This window comes from Rana temporaria, chromosome 1 (assembly GCF_905171775.1).
Source record: "Rana temporaria chromosome 1, aRanTem1.1, whole genome shotgun sequence".
In the NCBI taxonomy this organism is placed as follows: domain Eukaryota; kingdom Metazoa; phylum Chordata; class Amphibia; order Anura; family Ranidae; genus Rana; species Rana temporaria.
Window position 1 is genome coordinate 234,213,081 of NC_053489.1, and position 15,383 is coordinate 234,228,463.

Here is a 15,383-nt window from a genome sequence, read left to right on the forward strand (position 1 = left end):
CAGGGACAAGGCCGCGCGGGCCGACAGAAATAAACACAATAGTACACACAGTACACGCAATGTATAAATTACACAACAGCAGAACATAATGTATAAAAGCCATCGCTAACCTCCCTTCAGGTACCCCCCGCGGACCGCCAGCGTCCAACTGCATCCGCGGGGAGCGCCCGAAGGCCGCCGCGCGCAACAAGCCCGCGGCGGCTCTTAAAGAAGGGGGGGGGCTCCCCATCCTGTGGTAAGGAACCTTTTCAAAGTCGCTGCCAAATGAGTCACGGCAATTTGAACAGTTCCATTGCTGGCAATGGGATGCAACTTTTCTTGCGATTGCATGACAAAAATCGCACAAGGGCTTAATGTGTCACTAAAGGCAAAATGTTCTGTCTATTTAAGATAGAGTAAGGAAGAGTTAAACTCCCAGTTTGTTTTTTGTTTTTTGCCATCTCTGTCCCATTGGGGAGATTTCCCTTCACTTCCTGTTGCATAGGCAAAACAGGAAGTGAGGGGAGCCACTGAATTTGGGTTCCCCTTTGTCTGCACAGCCAGGCAACATGCATTTTCAGCAGGCACATGCAGTCATTAAACCAGTCCAAAGGGCTTTGTTATTTTTATATATTAGGGGTAAATAACGTGTAAATAACCTGGAGTGTATACGGTATGTACACTATAATTACACAGCAAATAAATATCAGTAGAAAAAAATAGAAAATATAATAGTTTTGTATATTAGTATATACAACACATTTACAATCCTAGCTGACAGGTCCCTGTCTCTAGCTAACTGGATATACAAGGCAAACTATGTACATGAGACACAGTAGCGACTCTGCAGAGGGGACCCTTTTCTGACACAATATCAAAAAGGTGAAGCAGAGTCCACTTGAATCCAATGGACCACCTAGTGTTCAGGAGTAGCCAGGCAGTCTTCTTCAGAGCTCTGAAAGATAGGACTAATCTAGCTGAACTATCTGCAAATAGTTGTGCCTAGTAGGGGGTTATGATCAAATGCCCAGATTCAAGTAGAATTGCGTGATATTTGCGGGGGAGCAGGGCAACGATTTTGCCCTGCGCCCCCGCAAATATTTTGCGCTGCCCTCGATTCACAGAGCAGTAGCTCCGTGAATTGCGATGGCGCGCCGGCAAATTTGCCCGGCGTAAGCGCGCGCAAGTTAAATGATCCCGCCGGGGGCGGGAATCATTTAAATTAGGCGCGCTCCCGCGCCGAGCGTACAGCGCATGCTCCATCGGGAAACTTTCCCGACGTGCATTGCGGCAAATGACGTCGCAAGGACGTCATTTGCTTCTAAGTGAACGTGAATGGCGTCCAGCGCCATTCACGTTTCACTTACGCAAACGCCGTGAAATTCAAATTTCACGGTGCGGGAAGGCCGGCTATACTTTAGCCTTGGCTGCCCCTACTATTAGAAGGGGCAGCCTTGCGCTAAAAGTAGCCGTACGGAAACTCCGTACCTGGCATGCGCGGAGCCCGCGCAAGCTTGTGAATCAGTGGTAATATGCAATTTGCATACTACACGCTGATACACAATGGGAGCGCCCCCTAGCGGCCCCCGCAAGAATGTAGCCTAAAATCTGCGAGGCATAAGAGCCTTATGCCGCGCAGATTTAAGCCTGCAGTTGGTGTAACGAGGTTCCTGAATCAGGAGCACTCGTTACACCGGAGCAAGTAAGCACTTGCGCTGCGTAACCTATGGTTGCGCGGGCGCAAGTGCTTCTTGAATCTGGGCCAGTGTTGCCAACCATCAGTATGTTTACTGGCAGACAGTAGAAAAATGGGCACTTTTCTCCTGCTAGTAAATGGCAGCGACAGGAAAAGGTTGCCAGTAAAAAATATGGATGTGACGTTCGGCTTGGAACTGCAAATGCGCAGATCTGGTTCGTAGCTGGCCAAGACCATCCGAGTGTCTGCTACAGTGTGTTCGGGTAGCGCCTGCATAGGGTGGAGGAGATGCCTGAGCATGTTGTGTGATGTCATGATGCAGGAGAGCCAAGCTGAGCGGCTGGAGCCTAATGTGGGGGTCTGCAGTATGAGAGCAAGGCAAGCCGGGAACGGGATTGTCAATGTTGTTTGGACTGAAGTGGACCGAAGAGACCACCTGACATGGAAAGAGAGTGTCACTGTGACTCAGGAGGGGACATGTCATGTCGGTGACGTGTCATCATCATCTGTGCTGCAACACTGGTTATAATCCCAATAACTGTCTTTGGCCCTGTCCCTTTTGGTCTCCCTTTTCTTCTCAAAAATGTAACCTACATGTTAGGTTTTCCTTTTTGTTTGCTCCACTATCGCATTGATCAGTTCCAACACCTGAAATATCATTTTGTCACATACTTTAGTTGGAGACCGAGTTGACAAAAGTGATTCCCTTGCAGCTCTGCTCCATGCGCACTTAAATGCGGTGGCAGAGGTACAAGGAAGCACGGGTGACGGTAGCTTGGCAGCAGGTGATTGCCATGGATAGAGAGGTAGTCAAGGTGAGCCAGGGTCATACACAGTGAGGCAGCAGCATGGATAGGAAGCAGGCACAGCAAGGTCCAGTAGCAGGCCAAGATCAGTAGCAGGGAAGCAGAGAGAGTGAGGTCCAATAGCAGGCCAGGGCAGGTACCAGGAAAGCAGGCAGAGGCAACCAAGGTTGGTATCCAGAATCGTGAAACAAAAATTCTCCTGCGCTCTGGTGTTTCGCTAAACACGGGTAGTGTAGTTCAGTCTTAAGGTAAGGTCTAGAGTCTTGCAGTCCTCCTCAGAACAGTGGGTGTTCATACAGCTGAAGAAAGAAAAGAAAAAAGGAGGGCGCACCGACCTAGCGCATTACCACTTATACGTTTTATTAAAAATAGAATAAAAGCAATAATCCTACTCACAAAATAATCTTTTTGGGGTAAGGACTCGCAGTTTTTGGTTTTCCACTTTTATTTGCCCACTGTTTGGTTGGCACTAGTGGAGGGTGGTGCTATGGTGCCCCCACTTTGGTCTGTGAATTGGCTACCTCTCATGGGGGTGGTAATGTGGGATTCCCATCCCATGGGCCGCAGAAGCCATGATTGAGAGGTGGGGTTTTGCTGATTGGAGCTGGGGCCCCTTGGTACATGAGCACACATATATATTGAGGCCACACAGGAGAGAGCCACCATAGACCATCTAGGCTCTGAAGAAAGGGGTGCGCCCCAGAAACGCGTCAGCCTTTCAGACGTTAGAGGTATCATCTGATCCTCCTTGTCATCAAGTCCTGCTGGCAGGTGCCAAGAGACCAAGCTTAACTGCCAGAAAAGCGCTTACCTAAGCTCTTTTTGTGAGTAGGATTATTGCTTTTATTCTATTTTTAATAAAACTTATAAGTGGTAATGCACTAGGTCGGTGCGCCCTCCTTTTTTATTTTCTTGGTATCCAGAATCCACAGAGCAAGGTCAGGAAAAAGCCGGCTCAGCAACGTAAGATCAGTAAGCAAAAACAGGAACACAGGTCCTGGGAAAGCTGAAGAGCACCCGGAAATTAGCATGCACCAGGATCTCTTTTAAGTAGGCAGCTTGGCGCCAATGTTTGTCAATGCACACTGGATATTAGCCCAAAATAATCTTTCACTGGTACATGTGCACAAGCCTTAGCTGTACATGAAAGAGCAGTAGCTGCACAGGAATATGCATTAGCTGCATGGCAATGAGCATTAGCTGAACCCGTTTCCTGACACATGCACATTCCCATATTCCCTGCTTTTTCAACATCTACCACTATTCCCCGTCAAATCAAACATTTTTGTTTTCTAATTTTTTAATCTCTTTTGCAATTTTTCTACCTTCTTCCTCAAGATTTTATTCCATTCATCAAATTCTACACTTTCTTTCAATCTCTCCATTCTTTAAGAACTAATACCCTTTTTCTTACAATTCCTAATTCCTCCGTTTTCATATTTTCCTTCAGAACAATTTACTCCATAACCCTCAGATCATGGGCTATGCACTTCTCTTTCCACCGCTTAGGAAATCTTTCAGTCAGGGCCACATTAACATAGGGGCTATTGGAGCTGCAGCACCAGGCCCCCTACATAATATAGGCCTGGGCTGGCCAGATTCACTGTCACCGCTATTTTCTATCACTTGTAGCACAGAAGCCTGGCTTCTGTGCTACAAGTGACAGCGCACTGCTCCCTCAGAACCGTCCTGAACAGCACTCGGACACAGAGTGCTTGCTGGCTGAGAAACAGCCTGGTGCTTGAATGCCAGTGCCCCCTGCTGGACAATCTCACTGCAGGCCACTGCTGCTGTCCAGTGAAGGAGAGGCAGGGCCACAAATGGACTGTGTGTGGCTGAGACTGACTGCTTCTGAGGTGGGGTAAGGGGGGGTCCGTTTGTGCAAAAGTGAGGGCAGTGGGAAAGCAGGATTCAAAGATGAAGCAGCAGAATGCAGAGATCTGTAAGAGAAGGGAGCAGAGTAAACTATGGATGTGGGCAGGGCCAGATTAAGAACATCATGGGCCTGGTGCTGAGGATTTTGGTGGGGCCTTTTAGGCTGCATTCACACCTCCGCGACAAGTAACGCCGCGTATTTTGCCGCGAATAGTGTAACTTTTTTTTTACAAATCCTTCCTATTGCTTTGTATGGCCGAACGCCAATGCCGCCTGAAAAGAAGGGCCCGGGACTTTTTTTCATGCCGCAGGTGTACGGCGTCTATGAGATGTGAACCATCTCATAGACAGCAATGGGAATTCTCCCCTCCAGCGGCACGAGCGGCCGGCGTCGGGCGTTTTGTCACGGAGGTGTGAATGGGGTGTAATAAATAAATGCGTGGGAATGACATGAACGCAGCCCAGCCAAGGCAAGTGACCAAAGGCACAGAACCCAGAAGGAAGACCGGGGGAAGATGGAAGTGCCTGGGCCCCGCCTGATTCATCGCAGCACTGGAGGGCTCAGTCTGAAAATTGAAGTGTACACTAATGTGCTAATATGCTGTGCATACTTGTACGTTGTGGCATAACCTACCCCAGCGCCTCTAAAAAGTAGTAATGTCAGGAAAGTTTACTACCGCTTTATTATCACAGGATCCCAGGAGCCTCTCATGGGGCCCCCTACTGACCCGGTGGACGGTGGCCCTTGGGCAGTGCCTAAGTGCACAGTTGCCAACATTTAAAAAATATTTTCAGGGCCACTTTTTTATATAAGTGCTATATTTAGAGTAGCGGAGATCCCCGATGTTCCTCTATACATCATAGTAGTAATCACAAAATTAAATGAGTACTAATAATGGGGCAGAACAAATATGAGAACTGATATTTCCTTTAGTTGAACTAACAAAAGTGTGTCCATTCTAGAGCTGGTAACATTGAGGATATTCAGTATAATTTTAAAGAACTGTTTTTGTGGGTAAGCGACATAGGGGAGGAGTATGGACGGTATATAAGTGGGAAGTATGTGCAGGTGAGGGAGAGGAATGTGGAGGGTCCAACAGTGGGCACTATGTACAGGAGAGGAGTACAAAGGGTACGGAAAAAAGCACTATGTACAGGAGAGGAGTGTGAAGGGTATGACAATGGGCAGTATGTACAGGAAGAGTGTGGGGGTATGACAGAGGGTAGTACGTACCAGAGAGAAGTGTGGAGGGTATGATGGGGCAGTATGTACAGGAGAGGAGTGTGGAGGGTATGACAGTGGGCAGTATGTACAGGAGAGGAATGTAGACGGTATGATAGTGGGCTCTATGTATAGGAGAGGAGTGTGGAGGGTATGACAGTGGGCACTATGTATAGGAGAGGAGTGTGGAGGGTATGACAGTGAGCAGTATGTGCAGGAGAGGAGTGTGGAGGGTGCGACAGTGGGCACTAAGTACAGGAGAGAAGTGTATGACAGCAGGCACTATGTACAGGAGAGTGTGAAGGGTATGACAGTGGGCGCTATGTATAGGAGAGGAGTGTGGAGGGTATGACAGTGGGCACTATGTACAGGAGAGGAGTGTGAAGGGTATGACAGTGGGCGCTCTGTATAGGAGAGGAGTGTGGAGGGTATGACAGTGGGCACTATGTACAGGAGAGGAGTGTGGAGAGTATGACAGTGAGCACTATGTACAGGAGTGGAAGGATATTTAGGGACTGAGTAGTGGTTAAGCGGGTCATACATGGATTGAAATTACGCCAATTATGCAGAGACCAGCCATAGTCGATCTATGTATGGGCTAGCTGGTTTTACACAAGTCAATCTATTAATCAACTTGAGTACAACCAGCCTGTTTTTTTTTTCTTAAAACAATCAGTGCTGCCAGCTAAAGTTAGCAACACTGATCATTGTACGCACTGGCAGAACACAATAACACTGCAGGAGTGATTCCCCCATCCACAGGTCAGCAGGTGAGAGGGTATGTGGGGACAGGCTGGGGAGAGATACTAGTCAGTGGCTGGGTAGGCACTGGTAGTATCAGAGCCAGATACACAGAGGTTACATACGCCACGATCGTTAGAGCGAGAACAATAATTCTAGTACTAGACCTCCTCTGTAACTCTAAACATGTAACCTACAAAAATGTAAAGCATCGCTTAGGATACCAAAAAAAATTGTGCTAACTTAACTAACTGTTTTTTTAATGAATGAAACATTTTTTTCCAAAAAAACATGTTTGAAAAATTGCTGCGCAAATACCGTGCTAGAGCTGCACAAAAAATCGTGATCTCGATTCAATCCCCCTGACAATCTTCAATGCAGAGTTTGCTGATTCTTTCATATAACAAGTGGAGAAACTTTCAGCTGTCAAAAGAAAATATCTGGGCAGTCTGCCAAGTTTTTAACAGGAAACATTGTAACTAACACTTCCTTCTTAGATCAAAGGGATACACTTCTGTGTGTAAAGAACAAATCTGGGCAGTCTGCGAAGTTTGTAAACAAAATGAAACATAGTAACTAACATTGTAACTAAATTTAACCACTTAAAGTCCAACACTTGTTTCTTAAGTTAGAAAGCAATATTATTTGCTAGAAAATTACTTGGAACCGCCAAACATTATATATATTTTAGCAGAGACTCTAGGGAATACAATGGCTATTGCTGCAATATGTTATGTCACACTGCATTTTCCCACTTCAATGAATAATAAAAACCATAAAAACAAAACAGTGAAGTTAGTTTTTTTTTTGTTTTAATGTGAAAGATGATGTTACGCCGCAACAATCGTGAGAGAATCGTGATCTATCTTCTAAGCAAAAAAATTGCAATTCTCATTTTAGCCAGAATCGTGCAGCTCTGTACCCTGCAACATAAAAAGTGCAAAGACCACCATAGAGTAATTTTCTAGCAAAAAACAAATGATGATTTTTACATGTAGTAGAGAAGTGTCAGAATTGGCCTGGGTGGCAAGGGGTTAATTACCATGAGTAATATACAAATAATTATTATAAGCCCTGTGATCCTATCAGTCTGCTGTAGTGTGTCAGCTTGTATTTATATTGGCCGCTCTGAATGTAGCTTCTGACAGGCTGTGCAAGCAGGCCCGTATCTCCGGAACCATAAATGATAGCCGTCCCATATTTTAACCAGTTGTGGGGTAGCTCTTCCCATGCCTACCCCAAAATGTGGGGTTTCTGTGACCTCTGGTCATCGAGCTACAACTCCCCAAATTCGATCTTAAAAAAAAAAAAATTCTTAAAAAAAAAAAATGGCAAATGGCAAATGGGCCTATCTTGAGAAAGGGGCCTGGAGCTGCAGCTCCATCAGCCCCATTGTTAATCCGGCCCTGGATGTGGGGGCAGAAGTGTCTTCTGTGCATAGCAAACCTCTGAACCTAGCAATCTGTGTATTACAGTCTCCTGACCCCAGAGCTCTGTGTATTACAGTCTCCTGACCAGGGGTCAAGTTCTGGGGGAAAAAGTGTGGGAACTCCCACCCAAGATATACCCCCCACCAAAAAAAAAAAAAAGCTCATATGAATAATTACTAAACCGCATGTTTTTTTTTTTTTTCGATCCACTGTACCATAGTAATCCTTTAACCACTTGGGATCCGCCTGCCGTCAATTGACGGCTACAGTGCGGATCCCAAAAGCCAACAGGACGTCAATTGACGTCCGCCCCTTTGGGCGGTCCCCGCGCGCGCTCCAGAGCGCGCAGCGGGGAAAATCTGTGTTGGCCGTGTCCCTCGGACACAGCCAATTACAGATCGCCGTGAACGGCCAATCAGAGTGGCCGTTTGCGATCTGTGCGGCCAATGAGAGATGATCTCATATGTAAACATTTGAGATCATCTCTCATTGCCGTTTTACACAGACAGCGGTGCTGTCTCTGGAAGGGAGACGGATCTGTGTCTCTTGTACATAGAGACACAGATCGGTCACCCCCCCAGTCACCCCCCCTCCACCTACAGTTAGAACACTTGATAGGAAACACATTTAACCCCTTCCTCACCCCCTAGTGTTAACCCCTTCAATGCCAGTCACATTTATACTGTAATTAGTGCATATTTATAGCACTGATCGCAGTATAAATGTGAATGGCGCCAAAAATGTGTCCGATGTGTCCGCCATAACGTCGCAGTCCCAATAAAAATCGCAGATCGCCGCCATTTCTAGTAAAAAAATAAATAATAAAAAATAATAATTCTGTCCCCTATTTTGTAAGCGCTATAACTTTTGCGTAAACCAGTCGCTTATTGCGATTTTTTTTTTTTTTAAACAAAAATATGTAGAAAAAAGAATACGTATCGGCCTAAACTGAGAAAAAAAAATTGTTTTTTTTTTTTAAATTGGGATATTTATTATAGCAAGAAGTAAAAAATATTGTATTTTTTTCAAAATTGTCGCACTTTTTTGTTTATAGCGCAAAAAATAAAAACCGCACAGGCGATCAAATACCACCAAAAGAAAGCTCTATTTGTGGGGAAAAAAGGACGTCAATTTTGTTTGGGAGCCACGTCGCACGACCGCGCAATTGTTAGTTAAAGCGACGCAGTGCCGAAAGCTGAAATTTCACCTGGGCAGGAGGGGGGTATATGTGCCCAGTAAGCAAGTGGTTAAGCAAGTTCTTTCTAAATCCCGCGATAACTTGCGGTAGACCTCCGCAATGTTTCCTGGGAAAAATGACAAAAGCTCCCAGGAGACATTGCGGCATCGAGGAAGTGACGGAATACCCGCACACTACCCAATGAATCCATATACAGGAAGCGGCCAGTAACATAAAGGATTACTAAGGTTCGCCTGCCCCTGACAGTGACTCGAGCTGGGCATCGCCGCTTAGTGAAGGATTGGCTCGGCTGCTCTCGGTTGCTCTAGTCCTGCAAAGGGAACTGAGTTCCTGCTGTGAAAAAAGTGCAGGAACTCCGTTCCCCGGACTTGAGCCCTGCTCCTGACCCCAGAGCTCTGTGTATTACGGTCTCCTGAACCCGGGCGCTCTGTGTATTACAGTCTCCTGAACCGGCGCTCTGTGTATTACGGTCTCCTGAACCGGCGCTATCTGTATTGCGGTCTCCTAAACCGGCGCTCTGTGTATTGCAGTCTCCTAAACCGGCGCTCTCTGTATTGCGGTCTCCTGAACCCGGTGTTCTGTGTATTACAGTCTCCTGAAACCGGCGCTGTGTATTACAGTCTCCTGAACCCAGCGCTCTTTGTTTTACAGTCTCCTGAACCCTGCCCTCTGTGTATTACGGTCTCCTGACCCTAGCGCTCTGTGTATTACAGTCTCCTGAACCCTGCGTTCTGTGTATTACGGTCTCTTGACTCTAGCGCTCTGTGTATTACGATCTCCTGAACCCAGATCGCTGTGTATTATGCTTTCGTGAACCCAGCGCTCTGTGTATTATGGTCTGCTGACCTCAGCACTCTGTGTATTATGTGCTTCTGAACCCAGCGCCCTGTGTATTACGGTCTCCTGGCCCCAGTGCTCTGTGTATTATGCTCTCCTGAACCCAGCACTCTGTGTATTACTCTCTCCAGAACACAGCACTCTGTGTATTACGCTCTCCTGATCCCTGTGTTATGCATTCCTTATTTTATTGAACAATGTCACTTTAAGACCCTCCCACTGTACAATTTGGCCACACCCACCCTAAAACGTGGTGTGCTCCCCCACAGGAAGGGGGGGGGGGGTTCCTGCACCTATTTTGTGAGAAGAAAAGCCATGGGCCCAGCCATCCGTCTGCGGTTCCTGGTCATACCGCTGTGTCTGTGTTCCCTCACTACTCCGCCAGAAGTTCTGGTCCAGCACTGCTGCTAGCACCCCTACCAGGCACTTGTGCGACTCTGGACTCCCATGTCTCCTGTCTGCTCTATCAGGGGCCTCGAGTTAGAGGTGTAAGAGAGGCTGTCCTCTGCATATCGGGCTCTACCGCCAGGTACGTTACACCAGCACTAGCACTCTGTGTATTACGCTCTCCAGAACCCAGCGCTCTTGTTTACGCTCTCCTGACCCCAGCACGGTTTTTATTGAACAATGTCCCTTTGAGACTCTCCCACTATACAATTTGGCCACACCCACCCTAAAAACATGGTGTGCTCCCCCATAGGAAGGAGGTGGGGGGGGGGGTTCCTGCACCTATTCTCTGAGAAGAAAAGCCATGGGCCAACATGGAGAGATCTCCCCTGGCCTGACCGGCCCTGCATTCCGCATGTGCCACCTGGGCTGGGTGGTGGGATTAATTAAAGGGCACCACGGGGAGTCCTAATGGAAGCCATGTATTCAGCTTCTGTAGAGTTGCGTTAGGTCTGCACAGCTGTGCTCTTCAACCTCACCTCAGGGCACGCCACGCACGCTGATGCAGGGCTCTTTTGGAAGCCTGGGACTTCCATAGCATTGGGCCTGTGCTTCTTCACCCTTTCACATCAGGATGCACGCTGACACACAGCCCTTAAGGCCCACCAAAATCCTCAGCATCAGATCCATAATGTTCTTAATCCGGCCCTGCTTTCAGTACGTACATGTGATCCCAGGATTAATTGCTTCCTTAAGCCCCTAGCAATAATATTTTTCCTAATATACGATTCAACTAAGCATCTATCCCATGTATACCATCAAATATCTCAGGCAGATTTTTTCCCGATTTTAGTTACACCGTGGTATCAACAGCTTATTTTTAAAATGCCATACGCATCCCTGTTCCGTATTTATTTCCAATCTGCTACAGTTATCAAACACTTTAATGTTGGGGCATGCTAGAAAATATCCCTAACCCACATTTGTGGGGTATAGTGTGCTTTAGTTTGTCACCAGAGCACAACCCCATTTGCTCTCTGGCCACAGGTCCACTACCTTCTGGTTATCCTTGCCCAGAATGGCATTTGCACTTCTGGTCATCCCCAATTCCAGGTGGACAATCATACCCACAAGACCCCAAATGTATCCAGCCCCTGTGGGCAAGCCCCAAAATTGGCTTCCATGACCCACAACACCATCCCCACCCTTAACTTTTGGACCAGCTCCAGTTGGCCAATCACACCTACAACACCCCCTTGTATCTGGCCATCCTTACCGCAGGATGGCCCAGCCCAGGTGACTATTGGACCAACTTTAGTTCACCAATCCTTGTATCTGGCCATCCTTACCAGCCCTATCCTTGACCACCCCACAACACCGCCCTAACATGGCTCTGTGGCCACCATTACCCAGAACACCCGTCAGTTGGCCAGTCATACCTACAACACCCCTTGTCTTTCACTTACCCCAGGACGGCCCAGCCCTGATGACTATTGGACCAGCTCCAGTTAGCCAATCATACCTACAACACCCCTTGTATTTGACCTTCAACACCACTTGACCCCCCTTCCTTGGCCAGCCCTTGTGCCCACTCTTAACCTCAGGACCAGCTCCAGTTCACCCTTACCCAGAATGCCACTTGCACTCAACCCTTCTCTAAGCAGGGTTAACTCACCCTTACCTTCAACACCGATTGACCCCCCCCTTCCTTGGCCTTATTCTTACAGGACCACCCCTTCTGCCCACTTTTAACCTCAGGACCAGCTCCAGTTTATTATAGTGGAAGGGTTCTTTTTCCCAATTGCCGTTTTGAGATCTCTCCACAGGTGCTCTATGGGATTTAGATCTGGACTTATTATTTCATGATGCCATGCACACGGTCAAGATATCCAGGGCCTAAAGCAGGCACTAAAACCCCAAAACATCAGTGAACCTCCACCATGTTTTACTGTATTCTTTTCTTTAAAGGCCTCGTTTCTTTTTCTGAAAACAGTAGAATGATGGGCTTTACCAAAAAGCTGCAATTTTGTTTCATCGGTCCGCGGCTCATAATTATTTGGGATGATGGTATTTCCTTCAAAACACTTCTACATGGTCCACAATTAAATTCAATAAATCATCAATACAAAATAAATGAAAAAAAAAATGTAATTGTAAAATTTTCACTTACCCTCTTAGAGCCCTGGCTGTGTGGTCAATTTTATTTGGGTGCTGCTGTATTATAGGGAGGCCATGCAGGATTTAAAATCATCCCTGTGACACTACTATGGGCCCTAACCCCTTGTGACTGATGCGACACCCCACTCTTTATCATCTGTGTGTACAGCGCGCTGGTGGTGGTTGCCTGCTGCTCTTTGGAACACCTCATTCTTTTTGTAGGCACCCTTTCCACCTCTAAATCGTTTACTGACCCACTGCTCTTCATGGGTTTGTACTCAGAACCCATATCCGACAGCGAGAGCTCACTCATGCTCTTATCTGTCACGATAACAATGTGAAATTACTTCTTGCTGGTGTACACATTTTTTGAACATGGCTTTCAGGTTTTTGCCATCTGGTGACACTATACTTGTTTGATGGTGATCAATTATTGGTGCGACAGTGTAACACGATGATAGATATTGATAGTGCACTGGGGAAACTAAGACAGATGTTGATCCTGCGTTGCAATCAGGATCTGTAGAGGCGTGTGTTTTTGGCACTGAAATAACTATACAATTATAGATCACTCACAGATTGTCTCTAATGAGATCTCTGTGTGAAGACAACGTCGATACACCAACTTGCGACTTTTGTTAATATTTGCGATCTACTGTGATTGTACACAGCGATCACATGGTACAGGGCCAATAAAAGATCACAACTTTGCACGGCCTCAAGCCTGTACGAGAGCACCAAAAGTGGAAGGACGTGTGGGTGCATCCTCCCAGAATGACACTGCTTTCACTTGGCTGCATATCTGCAGTGGCTAGGTGCAAAGTGATTTATAAATCAGCCTCAAAAGAGAACTTTATACAACTTAGAAAATGGGAAGCTATTTGGCACATTTGGCGTGTAATACTTCATAAATATTATTCACCGAGACATTAATTCTATCCCCATTACAACAGAATAATTTGGTTAAAAACATTTTCTCCCCATGACTTGCATATGAGGTACAATATAGGAACTACAGTGCCTTGAAAAAGTATTCATACCCCTTGAAATTTTCCACATTTTGTCATGCTACAACCAAAAATGTAAATGTATTTTATTGGGATTTTACGTGACAGACCAACACAAAGTGGCACATAATTGTGAAGTGGAAGGAAATTTTTTTTTTACAAATAAATATCTGAAACCTGTGGCATGCATTTGTATTCAGCCCCCTTTTACTCCGACAGCCCCAACTAAAATCTAGTGAAACCAAATGCCTTCAGAAGTCACCTAATAAGGTAATAGAGTCCACCTGTGTGCAATTTAATCTCAGTATAAATACAGCTGTCCTGTGAAGCCCTCAGATTTTAGTGAGAGAACCTTAGTGAACAAACAGCATCATGAAGCCCAATGAACACACCAGACAGGTCAGGGATAACGTTGTGAATACATTTAATGCAGGATTAGGTTATAAAAAAAAAATATCCCACGTTTTGAACATCTCACGGAGCACTGTTCCATGCATCATCCGAAAATGGAAAGAGTATGGCTCAACTGCAAACCTACAAAGACAGGACAATCTACCTAAACTGACAGGCCGGGCAAGGAGAGCATTAATCAGAGAAGCAGCCAAGAGGCCCATGGTAACTCTGGAGGAGCTGCAGAGATTCACAGCTCAGGTGGGAGAATCTGTCCACAGGACAACGATTAGTTGTGCACTCCACATATCTGGCCTTTATGGAAGAGTGGTGAGATGAAAGCCATTAGAAATACCATTGGCAGTTTGCGAGAAGCCACGTGGGAGACACAGCAAACATGTGGAATAAGGTGCTCTGGTCAGATGAGACCAAAATGTAACTTTTTGGTCTAAAATAAAAACAAATGCTATCACACTGAACACACCATCCCCCACCTTGCAAACATGTCAGTGGCATCATCTTGTTGGGAGGATGCTTTTCTTTAGAAAGGACAGGGAAGCTGGTCAGAGTTGGGAAGATGGATGGAGCCAAATACAGAGCAATCTTAGAAAACCTGGACTGGGGTGGACCTTATACATACAGCCAGAGCTACAATGGAATGGTTTAGAACATGGGTCTTCAAACTACGGCCCTTCAGTTGTTCAGGAACTATAATTCCCATCATGCCTAGTCATGTCTGTGGATGTCAGTGTGTTATGCCTCGTGGGATGTGTAGTTCTACATCAGCTGGAGGGGCCGTAGTTTGAGGATCCCTGGTTTAGAACTTTAGATCAAAGAATATTCATGTGTTAGAATGGCCAAAGTCCAGACCTAAATCCAATTAAGAATCTGTGGCAAGATTTGAAAATTGCTGTTCACAGACGTTCTCCATTGAATCTGACAGAGCTTGAGCCATTTTCCAAAGAAGAATGGGCACAAATTTCACTTTAGATGTGCAAAGCTGGTAGAGAGATACCCAAAAAGACTTGTAGCTGTGATTGCAGCAAAAGGGTGGTTCTACAAAGTACAGACTCAGGGGGCTGAATACAAATGCAAGCCACATTTTCAACGTCACACTTTTCACATATTTATTTGTAAAAAAAAAAAAAAAAAAAATTTAAAACCATTTATCATTTTCCTTCCACTTCACAATTATGTGCCACTTTGTGTTGGTTTATCACATAAAATCCCAATAAAATACATTTACGGTTTTTGGTTGTAACATGACAAACTGTGGAAATTTTCAAGGGGTATGAATATTTATAAGTATACAAACAAATTCAAGATTAAAACAAAGTCGGTAGTTAAATTTATTAAAGACATGGGGCAATATAAATTATTTAATACACATAAAGAACCGAGGCTACGTAAAAACAGGAAGGAAAATATACAGATTATTAGTTTTGACATAAAAAGAAAGTCAAATACTTAAGGTGCATTGCTTGTGTGGGCGATTAAGATACATCCCAAAATGATTGCTATAAAGCCACAAAAAGGTTCATAGTCGACTTAAAATTCAAAATATTAAAAAGTAACAAAAGGCATCTGTGTACTGTACATGTGTTAAAGTCAGAGATGAACAGTAATGCAGCAGGAACAGCTGAATACAAACTGACTAA